Source organism: Scyliorhinus torazame, chromosome 5 (assembly GCF_047496885.1).
Source record: "Scyliorhinus torazame isolate Kashiwa2021f chromosome 5, sScyTor2.1, whole genome shotgun sequence".
Lineage (NCBI taxonomy): Eukaryota > Metazoa > Chordata > Chondrichthyes > Carcharhiniformes > Scyliorhinidae > Scyliorhinus > Scyliorhinus torazame.
In genome coordinates, this window is record NC_092711.1 from 127,059,740 (window position 1) to 127,075,392 (window position 15,653).

Sequence of the window (15,653 nt, forward strand, 5' to 3'; positions counted from 1 at the left end):
GACTGAGTCAGCACTGCTTTGTCAAAGGGAGGTCATGTCTGACAAATCTGTTAAGAGTTCTTTGAGGAGGTAACAAGGAAGTTAAACAAAGGCGAACCAGTGGACATGATTTATTTAGATTTCCAGAAGGCCTTTGACAAGGTGTCGCACAGGAGACTGTTAAATAAGTTAAGAGCCCATGGTGTTAAGGCTAAGATCCTGGCATGGATAGAGGATTGGCTGACTGGCAGAAGGTAGAGAGGATAAAGGGGTCTTTTTCAGAATGGCAGCCGGTGACTAGTGGTGCCTCAGGGGTCTGTGCTGGGACCACAACTTTTCACAACATACATTAATGATCTGGAAGAAGGAACTGAAGGCACTGTTGAAAGTTTGCAGATGATAGAAAGACCTGTAGAGGGAGAGGTAGTATTGAGGCAGCACGAGGGCTGCAGAAGGATTTGGACAGGCCAGGAGAGTGGGCAATGAAGTTGCAGATGGAATACAATGTGGAAAAGTGTGAGGTTATGCCCTTTGGAAGGAGGAATTTAGGCATAGACTATTTTCTAAATGGGGCAATGCTGAGGAAATCAAAGCACAAAGGGACTTGGGGGTCCTTGTTCACGATACTCTTAAGGTTAATGTACAGGTTCAGTCGGCAGTTAAGAAGGCAAATGCAGTGTTAGCATTCATGTCAAGAAGGCTAGAATACAAGACCAGGGATGTACTTCTGAGGCTGTATAAGGCTCTGGTCAGACCCCATTTGGAGTATTATGAGCAGTTGTGGGCCCTGTATCTAAGGTAGGATGTGCTGGCCTTGGAAAGGGTCCAGAGGAGGATCACAAGAAAGTGGCCTAATTCTGCTCCTATGTCCCTCTCTGCCGTCAATCACCTGGCCATTGTGACGGTTATAGATGGTGAGATGGCCACAGGCTCTGGCTGACTCGCCGATTGTCCAATAATCATCGAATTCACAGTGCAGAAGGAGGCAATTCGGCCCATCGAGTCTGCACCAGCCCTTGGCATCTTTGGATTGTGGGAGGAAAGCGGAGCATCCAGAGGAAACCCACGCAGGTACGGAAGAACGTGCCGATTCCGCACAGACAGTGACCCAAGCCAGGAATCAAACCTGGGATGCTGCCGCTGCGAAGCAACAGTGCTAACAACTGTGCTACCGTGCCACCCAAAGTGAACAATTGGTATTTAACCTAAAGAGTCTGTGCTGAGTAAAGTGACATTCTAATTACTGAGTGAATTGCAATTTATTTGTACAATTGCAAAAGGCAGTGAAAAATTGGAATCTCTGAAGTTAAACTTCAGCCTTAATGTTGTGAATTGGATTTCACAAGCTTTTGGAAGCTCCACCCTCTTTAACCTTTTTTGGTCTAGGAAGGTTGAAGCTTTGGGTTACCTGAAAGCTGATCGTTTTACTTTTATTTTTGTTTTGTTTTATTTGAGTCAGTTGGAAAAGTGCCTGAAGGAAGAGGGGGGCAAAAACAAATTTGGGCAAAGCTGAAAAAGTTGCCAAAAGAATTGAGAAAACAAAGTTTAAAATGTGTTTCATAGAATTTACAGTGCAGAAGGAGGCCGCCCGGCCCATCGAGTCCACACCGGCCCCTGGAAAGAGCACCCCATCCCCACACCCACACCCTATCCCCACACCTCCACCCTCTCCCCACACCTCCACCCTATCTCCACACGTCCACCCTATCCCCACCTAATCCTTTTTGGACTCTAAGGGCAATTTAGCATAGCCAATCCACCGAACCTGCACATCTTTGGACTGTGGGAGGAAACTTGAGCACTCGGAGAAAACCCACGCAGACACAGGGAGAACATGCAGACTCCGCAAGACAGTGACCCAAGCCGGGAATCGAACCTGGGATCCTGGCACTGTGAAGCCATAGTGCTGATTCATTTCATATCTGAAAATAAAGTTACGTAAAGTCAACACAGTCGTGCACATTTGAGAACGTTTGTTCCAACACACTTGAGAGCAGAGAAGTTAACCCTTCCCACTGAACAGCACAGTGATGATTTAAACTAAAGACTTTGCCTTTTCAAGATTTGGCTTCTTTCAAGACAAAGTGTTTGGGAATGAAAAATATCGTAGTGATCTCCAAACTGATTGCAAATTGAATGACGTGCTGTTAGGTGGTTTGGACATTCTGAATTCTCCCTCAGTGTACCCGAACAGGCGTCGGAATGTGGCGACTAGGGACTTTTCACAGTAACTTCATTGCAGTGTTAATGTAAGCCTGCTTGTGACAATAAAGATTACCATAGATTATTATTATTAGAAATTCTGTCCTTCTGTCTCTGATTTACAAATATATTATGTGAATATTAAATTGGTCAGAAAAGTTCCTTAGTTGTTCCTTTATAGTCTGTTGTTCTGAATGATGACAGTATTAACCTCCTCCCTAACCTGTCCTAACCCTTCTGCCTGTCCACCAACAGAAACCAGGGAATCCTTGATCTCAGGGTGACATACCCTGTCTGCCTCGCTATTTATTTAAATCAGCCCCTGAATTGTTGGTGGATTGTTTCATCATGTTGCCACATTTCAGTAACAAATTTTGTAATGCTCCACACCCACAGGGTTTCATCTGTTCAAAGCCACAACCAGTTTTCTCCTGGGGTCTGAGACAAATCAGCTTTCAAAATGATGCATGTTTCAGCCAATGAGGGAGATCCGGGCTCAGCTCCGCCCCTCATTCACTCCGATTGGCTGGAGGACCAGCCGCTCCCGTTCGGTCCTCGAGCTTCCCATTGGTCCGAAACTGCCGCCAATCACTCCCCGGGCATTGTGATCCAGAGCATGCGCAGTGCCGACACTGGAACGATGTTCTTGGGATGAAATTCGTAGCCGTTCAGAATTAGAAACTGCAGGCGAGCGGGGAGCGATAGTACTGGCAAGTGGTTTGAGAGGCTTCATAAACACCCGGTGTAGGCCCAGAACCCAGAATTAAAAGCGACCAGTCTGCGCTTGCGGTTCTCCGACGAAAACCCAGATTAACGGCCGCCATCTTGCTGAGGGGCGAAATGCTGCAGTGCGCGTGCGCAGTCATTGGGTGATGGAGTCCATGAGGACGCTACAAGGTGAACGCCCACTCGGTGCTCCAAGCCCCGCCCACTCGGTGCTCCAAGCCCCGCCCACCCGGTGCTCCAAGCCCCGCCCACCCGGTGCTCCAAGCCCCGCCCACTCGGTGCTCCAAGCCCCGCCCCAGGACAGGATCTCATCTCCACGGCAGGAATTTGTTATTTATTCTTTCATGGGATATGGCGAGGCCAACATTTATTGCCCATCCCTAATTGTCCTTGAGAAGGTGGTGAGGGCTTCCGGTTGCGGCTATGCGGAGCTAAGCCGCACAAATCGACAGCTCCCGCGAAGACGGACTTTCGGGCTCGATAGAAGAGCCCCAACGGGATTTTTTACACAGCCAATCCGTGGGGAAGAGAGGCGAGAGGTCCCCCACTAACCTGTATGGACCGGACCCGCAGCGAAACGGCCAGAAAAACTGCACTGGAGCAGCGGGAGAAGAAGGGTAAAATAAACAAAATGGCGGCGGCCGGGGACAAAGAAGAGATACAAGAATTCATCAAGCGCTGCTTCGAGGAGCTGCGCAAGGAGATGGTGGCGCCGATGCTGGCATTAATTGAAGGACTTGGGGCAACCCAGAAAGCCCGCGAGGTGAAGATCCAGGACAAAGTGAGTGAGAATGAGGACGAGCTCTTGGGCCTGGCAGAGAGAGTGGAGCGGCACGAGGCGCTACACAAGACGTGGGCGGGAAGACTCGAAGACCTGGAGAACAGGTCGAGGAGAAACAATTTGAGGATCCTGGGTCTCCCAGAAGGAGTGGAGGTGGCCGACGCCGCGGCATATGCGGGCACGATGATCGGGGCGCTGATGGATGCGGAGGCCCCCCCGGGGTTGCTGGAGCTGGAAGGGCGCACCGGGTGCTGGCGAGGAAGCCCAAAGCAAACGAGCCGCCAAGGGCGATGGTGGTGAGATTTCAACGGTTCACAGATAGAGGGTCCTGAAATGGGCCAAGAAGGAGCGGAGCAGCAAGTGGGACAATGCTGAGATTAGAATATACCCGGACTGGAGCACGGAGGTCGCTAATCGGAGAGCGGGTTTCAACCGGGCCAAAGCGGTGCTGCATCGGAAAGGGGTGAAATTTGGAATGTTGCAGCCAGCGCGACTGTGGGCCACATATAACGACCAACACCACTACCCAAAGAGGCGTGGACCTTTGTATTAACTGAAAAGTTGGACTCTAATTGAGGGTTTGCGAGGGTGGGGGGTATTTGAGGGGTATTTGAGGGTTGAAGTATGATGGCGGTTGTATATAGGGGGGTAAGCACGCGCAGGGATGGTTATATGGGCTGGGGACGAGAGAAGGCCGCAACAGAAGCTGCGTCAGGGGGGGCGGGGCAGGCTCTGGAAAGCGTGGGGTTTTCTCCCGCGCGCGGGAAGAAAGGTGGGAGGGGGAGTGTAGGAACATTTACTGATGGGGAGATTCCCACACGGGGGATCAAAGGGATGGCGGGGGAAGCCGGGGTCAGCAGGAGTCAGCTGACTTACGGGAGTGACATGGGGGGAGCAAAAAAGCTAGACGGGGGTCTAGCGGGGGGGAGAGAAGGGGGGAAAACAGGGTTGCTGCTGCACTGGCTGAAAGGGAATGGGACACAGAGGAGGTGGCCGGGACGGAGGTGAGGGAGACGTGGACACGGGACTGGCCCAGAAAAGGAGATGGCTAGTCGGCGGGGGGGTGAGAGCCCCTCCAATCCGGCTGATAACGTGGAACGTGAGGGGCCTGAACGAACCGGTGAAGCGGGCTCGAGTGTTCGTGCACTTGAAGGGACTGAAGGTAGACGTGGCTATGCTCCAAGAGACACACCTGAAGGTGGCGGACCAGGTTAGGTTAAGAAGGGGATGGGTAGGACGGGTATTTCACTCGGGACTGGACGCGAAAAACAGAGGGGTGGCAATTCTGGTGGGAAAACATGTGTCATTTGAGGCCAAGACTATCGTAGCGGACAATGGAGGGAGATACATGATGGTGAGTGGTAGGTTGCAAGGGACGTGGGTGGTGTTGGTTAATGTATACGCCCCAAACTGGGATGATGCTGGATTTATGAAGTGCATGTTGGGGCGCATCCCGGACCTGGAGGTAGGAGGACTGATAATGGGAGGGGACTTCAACACAGTGCTGGACTCAGAACTAGACCGCTCCAGATCAAGGACGGGAAAGAGGCCGGCGGCGGCCAAGGTGCTCAGGGGGTTTATGGACCAGATGGGGGGAGTGGACCCATGGAGGTTCGCAAGACCGCGGGCCAGGTAATTTTCTTTCTTCTCCCACGTGCACAAGGCATACTCCCGGATAGATTTCTTTGTGCTGGGCAGGGCGCTCATCCTGAGGGTGGAGGGGACGGAGTATTCGGCCATAGCCGTTTCGGACCATGCCCCGCACTGGGTGGAAGTGGGGCTGGGAGAGGAGAGGGACCAATGCCCGCTGTGGCGGATGGATGTGGGACTGTTGGCAGATGAGGTGGTGTGTGGTAAGGTAAGGGGGTGTATTGAAAGGTACGTGGAGGCCAACGACAACGGGGAGGTGGGGGTGGTATGGGAGGCGTTGAAGGTGGTGATCAGGGGAGAGCTAATCTCCATCAGGGCTCATAGGGAGAAGACAGAGGACACGGAAAGGGAGAGGTTAGTGGGGGAGATTTTGCGAGTGGACAGGAGATACGCAGAGGCCCCGGAGGAAAGATTACTTGGGGGAAAGGCGACGGCTCCAGACGGAGTTTGACCTGTTGATCACGGGGAAGGCGGAGGCACAGTGGAGGAAGGCGCAGGGGGCGACCTACGAGTACGGGGAAAAGGCCATTCGGATGCTGGCACACCAGCTCCGTAAGAGGGCAGCAGAGAGGGAAATAGGGGGAGTCAAAGATGGTGGGGGAGCTACGGTCCAGAGTGCAACGGAAATAAATAAGGTATTTAAGGCCTTCTGCGAAGAGCTGTACAGATCGCAGCCCCCAGGGGGAGAAGAGGGGATGGGAAGATTCCTGGACCAACTGCGGTTCCCGAGGGTGGAGGACCAAGAGGTGGCTGGTTTGGGGGCACCAATCGGGTTGGAGGAGCTGAGTAAGGGTTTGGGGAGCATGCAGGCGGGGAAGGCCCCGGGGCCGGACGGGTTCACGGTGGGGTTTTATAGAAAGTATGCGGACCTGTTGGCCCCGTTACTAGTGAGGACCTTTCTTTAACGAGGCAAGAGAGGAGGGGTCCCTGCCCCCGACAATGTCGGAGGCGACAATTTCCTTGATCCTGAAGCGAGACAAGGACCCACTGCAAAGTGGATCGTACAGGCCGATTTCGCGAAATGTGGACGCTATGCTATTGGCAAAAGTGCTGGCCACGAGGATTGAGGACTGTGTCCCGGGGGTGATACATGAGGACCAGACGGGATTTGTAAAGGGCAGGCAATTAAATACGAATGTGCGGCGGCTCTTAAACGTGATAATGATGCCATCGGAGGAGGGAGAGGCGGAGATAGTGGCAGCCATTGACGCGGAAAAGGCCTTTGACCGAGTTGAGTGGGAGTACCTCTGGGAGGTGTTGCGTAGGTTTGGGTTCGGGGGAGGGTTTATTAGCTGGGTTAAGCTCCCCTACAGCGCCCCAGTGGCGAGTGTGGTGATGAACCGGCGGAGGTCGGAGTACTTTCGGCTGTACCGAGGAACGAGGCAGGGGTGCCCTTTGTCCCCCCTGTTGTTTGTATTGGCGATCGAACCCTTGGCCATATCACTGAGGGAGTCTAATAAATGGAGGGGGTGGTCCGCAGGGGGGGGAGAGCTTCGGGTGTCGCTATACGCGGACGACCTGCTGCCAAATGTGGCGGACCCAATGGAGGGGATGGTGAAAGTCATGCAGACTTTGAGGGAGTTTGGGGAGTTCTCGGGCTATAAGCTCAATGTAGGGAAGAGCAAGCTTTTTGTACTACAGGCAGGGGACCAAGCAAGAGGGATAGCGGACCTACCGCTGAGGAGGGCGGAGGGGAGTTTTTGGTATCTAGGGATCCAGATAGCCAGGAGCTGGGGGGCCCTACATAAACTGAATCTGATGAGGTTGGTGGACCAAATGGAGGTGGACTTCAAAAGCTGGGACATGTTGCCGCTCTCGTTGGCGGGTAGAGTGCAGTTGGTCAAAACGGTGGTCCTTCCGAGGTTTTTGTTTGTGTTCCAGGGCCTCCCCATCGTGATCACCAAAGGCTTTTTCAAGAGAGTAGGTAGGAGTATTATGGGGTTTGTGTGGGCTAACAAAACCCCGAGGGTAAGGAGAGGGTACTTGGAGCGCAGTCGGGACCAAGGAGGGCTGGCGCTGCCAAAACTAGGGAGCTACTACTGGGCAGCAAACGTGGCGATGATCGGTAAGTGGGTTATGGAGGGGGAGGGGGCGGCATGGAAGAGGATGGAGATGGCGTCCTGCAAAGGAACGAGCTTGGGGGCGCTGGTGACGGTGCCGTTGCCGCTCTCGCCATCAAAGTACACCACGAGCCCGGTGGTGGCAGCAACGTTAAGGATCTGGGGCCAGTGGAGACGGCATAGGGGTGCGGTGGGAGCCTCGGTGTGGTCCCCGATCAGGGGTAACCACCGGTTTGTCCCGGGGAAGATGGACGGGGGGTTCCAGGGCTGGCACTGGGCGGGGATTAGAAGAATGGGGGACCTGTTCATCGACGGGACATTTGCGAGCCTAGGGGCACTGGAGGAGAAGTTTGAGCTACCCCCGGGAAATGCATTCAGATACATGCAGGTGAGGGCTTTTGTGGGGCGACAGGTCAGGGAATTCCCGCTGCTCCCGACACAGGAAATTCAAGACAGGGTTATCTCGGGTGTATGGGTCGGGGAGGGCAAGGTTTCGGCAATACACCAAGAGATGAAAGAAGAGGGGGAAGCGCTAGCAGAAGAGTTGAAGGGTAAATGGGAGGAGTTGGGGGAGGAGATCAAGGAAGGTTTGTGGGCTGATGCCCTAGGTAGGGTTAATTCCTCCTCCTCGTGTGCCAGGCTCAGCCTGATACAATTTAAGGTGGTTCACAGAGCGCACTTGACGGGGGCGAGGTTGAGTAGGTTCTTTGGGGTAGAGGACAGATGTGGAAGGTGCTCAGGGAGTCCGGCGAACCATGTCCATATGTTTTGGACATGCCCGGCACTGGAAGGGTTCTGGAGAGGAGTGGCGGGAGCAATATCTCAGGTGGTGAAAGTCTGGGTCAAGCCAAGCTGGGGGCTAGCAATATTTGGAGTAGTGGACGAGCCGGGAGTGCAGGAGGCGAAAGAGGCCGGCATTCTGGCCTTTGCATCCCTAGTAGCCCGGCGAAGGATCTTGCTAATGTGGAAGGAGGCGAAGCCCCCCCAGCCTGGAGGCCTGGATAAATGATATGGCTGGGTTCATAAAGTTGGAAAGGATTAAGTTTGCCTTAAAGGGGTCTGCGCAGGGGTTGTACAGGCGGTGGCAACCGTTCCTAGACTACCTCGCGGAGCGTTAGAGGAAGGTCGGTCAGCAGCAACCCTGGGGGAGGGGGGAACGAGAGATTGTTTGAGGGGACGGACGAGCGGGGGATAACATGGAGGGTGGGGGAAACTGGCACGAACGGGTAATATTTCATCTTACCATGTATATATCTTGCTCAGGGCGATTTTGCGTTATTTTGTTACGGGGGGAGGGGGGGGGGGTTCATTGTTTGTAAGGGGAAAAAATTGTTTGGTTAAAAAACTTTAATAAATATATTTTCATTAAAAAAAGAGGTGGTGAGCTGCCTTCTTGAACCGCTGCAGTCGGGGGTATTGGGACATCCACTGTGCTGTTCCTGAGGGAATTCCAGGAGTTTGACCCAGCCACAGTAAAGCGTCAGTCGAAGGGGCAGCACGGGACTACAGTGGTTAGCACTGTTGCCTCGCACTGCCAGGGACCCAGGTTCGATTATGGCCTTGGGTGACTTTGTACATTCTCTATTTGTTGTCCTTGGCATACTCCTTATATCCACTTCACAAATTACTTCCCTGCCTATATTTGAGTCATACATTCAATCCCGTCATCCAACACATTCATACAGATTGTAAATGGTTGGGAGCCCAGCACTGATCCTGATGACATTCCACTTGTCACATCTTACCCACCCAGAAATGACCCATTTATACCTACTGGCTGCTTCCTGTTCGCAAACCAATCCTCTATCAATGCTGATATGTTGACCCCACACCATGAGCACTTATTTTGTGTAATAACCTTTGATGTGGCACCTTGGGAAATACCTTCTGGAAATCCAGATAAAGCACATCTACAGGTTCCCCTTTATTGACATCCCTTGTTACTTCCTCAAGGAATTAGTCAATCACAATAGACTCCCTGAACCCCATTTTCAGACTCCCTGAACCCCATTTTCAAACACTATCAAAAGAAAAATCAAATCTCCTCTACCCCTCTGGCTTCTTTGCCAATTACCTTAGAGGGACTCACTTTCTGTTAAAGAGTCTGTCAACCCCTCTCACCCACTGTCCCTAAAGTGAACAAATTTAATCAAGAAAAGTCCAACAAATGCAAATATTTTCTGGTTAAAAGTTTATTGATGAAACAGAACATAGTTTTTTTAACCAACAGAAAATTACTTTAGGATCAAAGACAATCCGAGTAAAAAGATGTTCACAATGTTTTGGTCCCAAATGGTTTTCCTTTGACTCCTCTGTACCCTGTTCCCGTGACTCCCCGCTTTGGTGACAGGGGAACTGAACCCTGGGGGTCGCATCACCATCAGCCCCTATCACCTCCCACCACTGATTAGTTGGAGATCCATTTCCCAGTCAGGCCTCGAGCCTTTCCTGTCTCTATCAGTGCACAGGCCCCTTTATTCTCAGCTAAATTCAGCCCTCAGCTCCATCACCTGGCTGTCACTGGAAAATCACAAACAGCAGAGGACCCAGAACTGATCCCTGCGGTTCGCCACTGGTAACTGGGCTCCAGGCTGAATATTTGCCATCCACCACCACTCTCTGACTTCTATCGGTTAGCCAGTTCGTTATCCAACTGACCAAATGTCCCACTATCCTATGCCTCCTTACTTTCTGCAGAAGCCTACCATGGGGAACCTTATCAAATGCCTTATTAAAATCCATGTACACTACATCCACTGCCTTACCTTCATCCACATGCTTGGTCACCTCCTCAAAGAATTCAATAAGACTTGTAAGGCAAGACCTACCCCTCACAAATCCGTGCTGACTATCCCTAATCAAGCAGTGTCTTTCCAGATGCTCAGAAATCCTATCCTTCAGTTCCCTTTCCATTACTTTGCCTACCACCGAAGTAAGACTAACTGGCCTGTAATTCCCAGGGTTATCCCTGGTCCCTTTTTTGAACAGGGGCACGACATTCGCCACTCTCAATCCCCTGGTACCACCCCTGTTGACAGTTAGGACGAAAAGGTCATTGCCAACGGCTCTGCAATTTCATCTCTTGCTTCCCATAGAATCCTTGGATATATCCCGTCAGGCCCGTTGGACTTGTCTATCCTCAAGTTTTTCAAAATGCCCAACACATCTTCAACAAACAAAAGAACAAAGAAATGTACAGCACAGGAACAGGCCCTTCGGCCCTCCAAGCCCGTGCCGACCATGCTGCCCGACTAAACTACAATCTTCTACACTTCCTGGGTCCGTATCCCTCTATTCCCATCCTATTCACGTATTTGTCAAGATGCCCCTTAAATGTCACTATCGTCCCTGCTTCCACCACTTCCTCCGGTAGCGAGTTCCAGGCACCCACTACCCTCTGTGTAAAAAACTTGCCTCGGACATCTACTCTAAACCTTGCCCCTCTCACCTTAAACCTATGCCCCCTAGTAATTAACCCCTCTACCCTGGGGAAAAGCCTCTGATTATCCACTCTGTCTATGCCCCTCATAATTTTGTAGACCTCTATCAGGTCGCCCCTCAACCTCTGTCGTTCCAGTGAGAACAAACCGTGTTTATTCAACTGCTCCTCATAGCTAATGCCCTCCATACCAGGCAACATTCTGGTAAATCTCTTCTGCACCCTCTCTAAAGCCTCCACATCCTTCTGGTAGTGTGGCGACCAGAATTGAACACTATACTCCAAGTGTGGCCTAACTAAGGTTCTATGCAGCTGCAACATGGCAGCACGGTAGCATTGTGGATAGCACAATTGCTTCACAGCTCCAGGGTCCCAGGTTCGATTCCGGCTTGGGTCACTGTCTGTGCGGAGTCTGCACATCCTCCCCGTGTGTGCGTGGGTTTCCTCCGGGTGCTCCGGTTTCCTCCCACAGTCCAAAGATGTGCGGGTTAGGTGGATTGGCCATGATAAATTGCCCTTAGTGTCCAAAATTGTCCTTAGTGTTGGGTGGGGTTACTGGGATATGGGGATAGGGTGCAGGTGTTGACCTTGGGTAGGGTGCTCTTTCCAAGAAACGGTGCAGACTCGATGGGCCGAATGGCCTCCTTCTGCACTGTAAATTCTATGTCTATGTAACATGACTTGCCAATTCTTATACTCAATGCCCCGGCCAATGAAGGCAAGCATGCCGTATGCCTTCTTGACTACCTTCTCCACCAGTGTTGCTCCTTTCAGTGACCTGTGGACCTGTACTCTTAGATCTCTCTGACTTTCAATACTCTTGAGGGTTCTACCATTCACTGTATATTCCCGACCTTCCAAAATGCATTAACTCACATTTGTCCGGATTAAACTCCATCTGCCATCTCTCCGCCCAAGTCTCCAAACAATCTAAATCCTGCTGTATCCTCTGACAGTCCTCATCGCTATCCGCAATTCCACTAACCTTTGTGTCATCTGCAAACTTACTAATCAGACCAGTTACATTTTCCTCCAAATCATTTATATATACTACAAACAGCAAACGTCCCAGCACTGATCCCTGCGGAACACCACTGGTCACAGCCTTCCATTGCTACTCTCTGCCTTCTATGACCTAGCCAGTTCTGTATCCACCTTGCCAGCTCACCCCTGATCCAGTGTGACTTCACCTTTTGTACTAGTCTACCATGAGGGACCTTGTCAAAGGCCTTACTGAAGTCCATATAGACAACATCCACACCCTACCTGCATCAATCATTTTTGTGACCTCCTCGAAAAACTCTGTCAAGTTAGTGAGATACGACCTCCCCTTCACAAAACCATGCTGCCTCTCACTAATACGTCCATTTGCTTCCAAATGGGAGTAGATCCTGTCTCGAAGAATTATCTCCAGTAATTTCCCTACCACTGTTGTAAGGCTCACCGGCCTGTAGTTCCCTGGATTATCCTTGCTACCTTTCTTAAACAGAGGAACAACATTGGCTATTCTCCAGTCCTCCGGGACATCACCTGAAGACAGTGAGGATCCAAGGATTTCTGTCAAGGCCTCAGCAATTTCCTCTCCAGCCTCCTTCAGTATTCTGGGGTAGATCCCATCAGGCCCTGGGGACTTCTCGACCTTAATATTTTTTAAGACACCCAACACCTCGTCTTTTTGGATCTCAATGTGACCCAGGCTTCTCCAGACTCAACATCTACCAATTCCTTCTCTTTGGTGAATACTGATGCAAAGTATTCATTTAGTACCTCGCCCATTTCCTCTGGCTCCACACATAGATTCCCTTGCCTATCCTTCAGTGGGCCAACCCTTTCCCTGGCTACCCTCTTGCTTTTTATGTACGTGTAAACTACCCTCTTGCTTTTTATGTACTTCCTTACAAGTATTTCCTCGAGCTTATATGGCCCCTTTCATTTGTAAATACAGAAGAAAAGTACTCGTTCAAGACCTCTCCTATCTCTTCAGACTCAATACACAATCTCCCGCTACTGTCCTTGATTGGACCTACCCTCGCTCTAGTCATTCTCATATTTCTCACATGTGTGTAAAAGGGTTTTCCTTGATCCTACCCGCCAAAGATTGTTGACTTTTACAATGATGACTTTTGTAAATTATTTTTCAAGGATATTGGAAGAGGAGGAATTATAGACCGAAATCTCAAACATCACGTCTCGATATGACAAACTCACTCGATTCCTTCTGATCTGAATATCATCGGCGAGAAAGAGAAATGTTTGTCCGATCAATCGGCTTCAAAAGATTTTAAACGTGAGTGTGACTGGAAAAGCAGCAAGACCCACACAACACACACCCAAGAGAGAGTATTCCAGTGAACTGACTGAAAAGAGCTTCAACTATGACACAGCCTGAAAAACTATCATGCCATTCACAGTGAGGAGAGACAGTGCACATGTTCTGTGTGTAGACAAGGCTTCCACTGACTCTCCAATCTGGAGAGACACGAGGAGACCCAAAATATGGAGAAACCGTGGAAATGTGGGGATTGTGGGAAGGGATGCAGAGTCCCATCTCAGCTGGAGACTCATCGACGCAGCCACATTGGGGAGAGGCCATTCACCTGCTCAAAGTGTGAGAAGGGATTCCGTGCTTTATCCAACCTGCAGTCACACCAGCAAGTTCACACTGGGGAGAGGCCATTCACCTGCTGTCAGTGTGGGAAGGGGTTCAGTGATTCATCCAACCTGCGGAAACATCAGCGAATTCATACTGGGGAAAGGCCATTCACCTGCTCTCAGTGTGGGAAGGGATTCAGTGATTCATTCACCTTGCAGACACACCAGCGAATTCACAGTGGTGAGCGCCCGTTCAGCTACTCTGAGTGTGGGAAGGGATTCATTGATGCATCCACCCTGCGGATCCATCAGCGAGTTCACACTGGGGAGAGGCCATTCACCTGCTCTCAGTGTGGGAAGGGATTCACTCGGTGATCCAGTCTGCAGAGACACCTGCTAGTTCACACTGGGGAGAGGCCATTCAACTGCTCCCAGTGTGGGCAGAGATTCCGAGCTTCATCCAACCTACGGAACCATCAGCGAATTCACACAGGGGAGAGGCCGCTCACCTGCTCTGTGTGGGAAGGGATTCACTCGGTTATCCATCCTGCAGAAACATCAGTGAATTCACACTGGGGTCCCAGATTCGATTCCCGGCTTGTGTCACTCTCTGTGTGAAGTCTGCACGTTCTCCCCGTGCCTGTGTGGGTTTCCTCCGGGTGCTCCGGTTTCCTCCCACAAGTCCCAAAAGACGTGCTGTTAGGTGAATTGGACATTCTGAATTCTCCCTCTGTGACCCAAACAGGCACCGGAATGTGGCGACTGGGGTCTTTTCACAGTAACTTCATTGCAGTGTTAATGTAAGCCTACTTGTGACGATAAAGATTATTATTATAAGTGCTTTGCTATAAAATCTTTAATATTGGATTCTAGAATTTTCCCCACTGCCAATTTCAGGCTTCCTGATCTATAATTCCCTGTTCTCTCTCGATCTCCCTTTTTAAACAGTGGAATTACATAAGCCACCCTCCAATCTGAAGGAACTGTTCCAGAGTCTATAGAATCCAGGAAGATGACCACCAATGCATCCACTATTTCTAGAACCACTTCCCTAAGTACTTTGGGATGCAGATTATCAGACCCTGGGGATTTATCAGCCTTCAATCCCATCAATTTCCCCATCATATCTCTACTAATATTGATCTCCTTCAGTTCCTCCCTCTCACTAAATCCTGCGTCCCCAACATTTCTGGTATCTGATTTGTGCCCTCATTTGTGAAGACAGAACCAAATTATGTATTTATTTGCTCACGCATCTCTTTGTTCCCTATTATACATTCCTCTGTTTCTGACTGTAAGGAACCTACATTTATCTCCACCAATCTTTTTCTCTTCACATACTTATCTAAACTTTTACAATCAGCCTAATTTCTTGTTTTATGCCATTCCCAACATCACCACTGCTGTTTGGGTGTCAATATATGATGCTGTGGCACAATCAATTACTCACGAGACGAGAAGTGATGAAGTCAATCGAAGGCTTTATTAAGCAAGACTTGTTCCCCAGCAGCTCAGTTACAGAATGCGGCTGCTGGGAGAACCCGGGCTCTTATACGCCGCCTTACTGGGTGGAGCCAGCAGGCGGCAGATCCAATCAGGACCCAGTGTCTGTCTACCAATAGCCTCTCGGCATCACAGGTACCGTACTACCCCTAATACATACCACCACAGATGCCCACTAATGTTTTTGTCCCTTGGTGTTTCTCAGCTCTACCCATACAGATTCCACATTGTCGGAGCTAATATCCTTCCTCACTATTGCATTAATTTTCTCTTTAACCAGCACTGCCACTCCACTGCCTTTTCCTTTTTGTCTGTCCTTCCTAAATACTGAATATATTCAGTTCCCATCCCTGGTCATCCTGCAGCCATGTCTCCACAGTCCCAATTATCTCACACCCGTTTATTTGTGTGATTCACTTGGTTATGCCGTCTGCAGTCACACCAGGGAGTTAATACTGCGGAGAGGCCGTTCACCTGCTCTTAATGTGTGAAGGGATTTAGTAATTCATCGCACTTTCTGAGACACCAACAAGTTCAGAACTGATTGGATTCTGCTGATTTTGTTTCTGTTCTCAATTACATCCAGGAATTTGGGCAGTACAGTAACACAGTGGTTAGCACAGCTCCTTCACAGCTCCAGGGTCCCAGGTTCGATTCCTGGCTTGGGTCACTGTCTGCGTGGAGATGCATGTTGTCCCCGGGCCTGTGTGGGTTTCCTCCG

The 15,653-nt window shown here is 50.5% G+C and overlaps 1 protein-coding gene across 1 annotated transcript in view; it reads left to right on the plus strand.

Annotated features, from left to right (window-relative positions):
• LOC140421793 (uncharacterized) overlaps window positions 1–14,266 on the plus strand; it is a 28,072-nt gene extending 13,806 nt beyond the window's left edge. The window contains exon 2 of the transcript XR_011947092.1: window positions 12,980–14,266. The gene's annotated coding sequence lies outside the window, so the exon portion shown is untranslated. The remainder of the gene's footprint in view (window positions 1–12,979) is intronic.
• The last annotated feature ends 1,387 nt before the right edge of the window (window positions 14,267–15,653 follow it).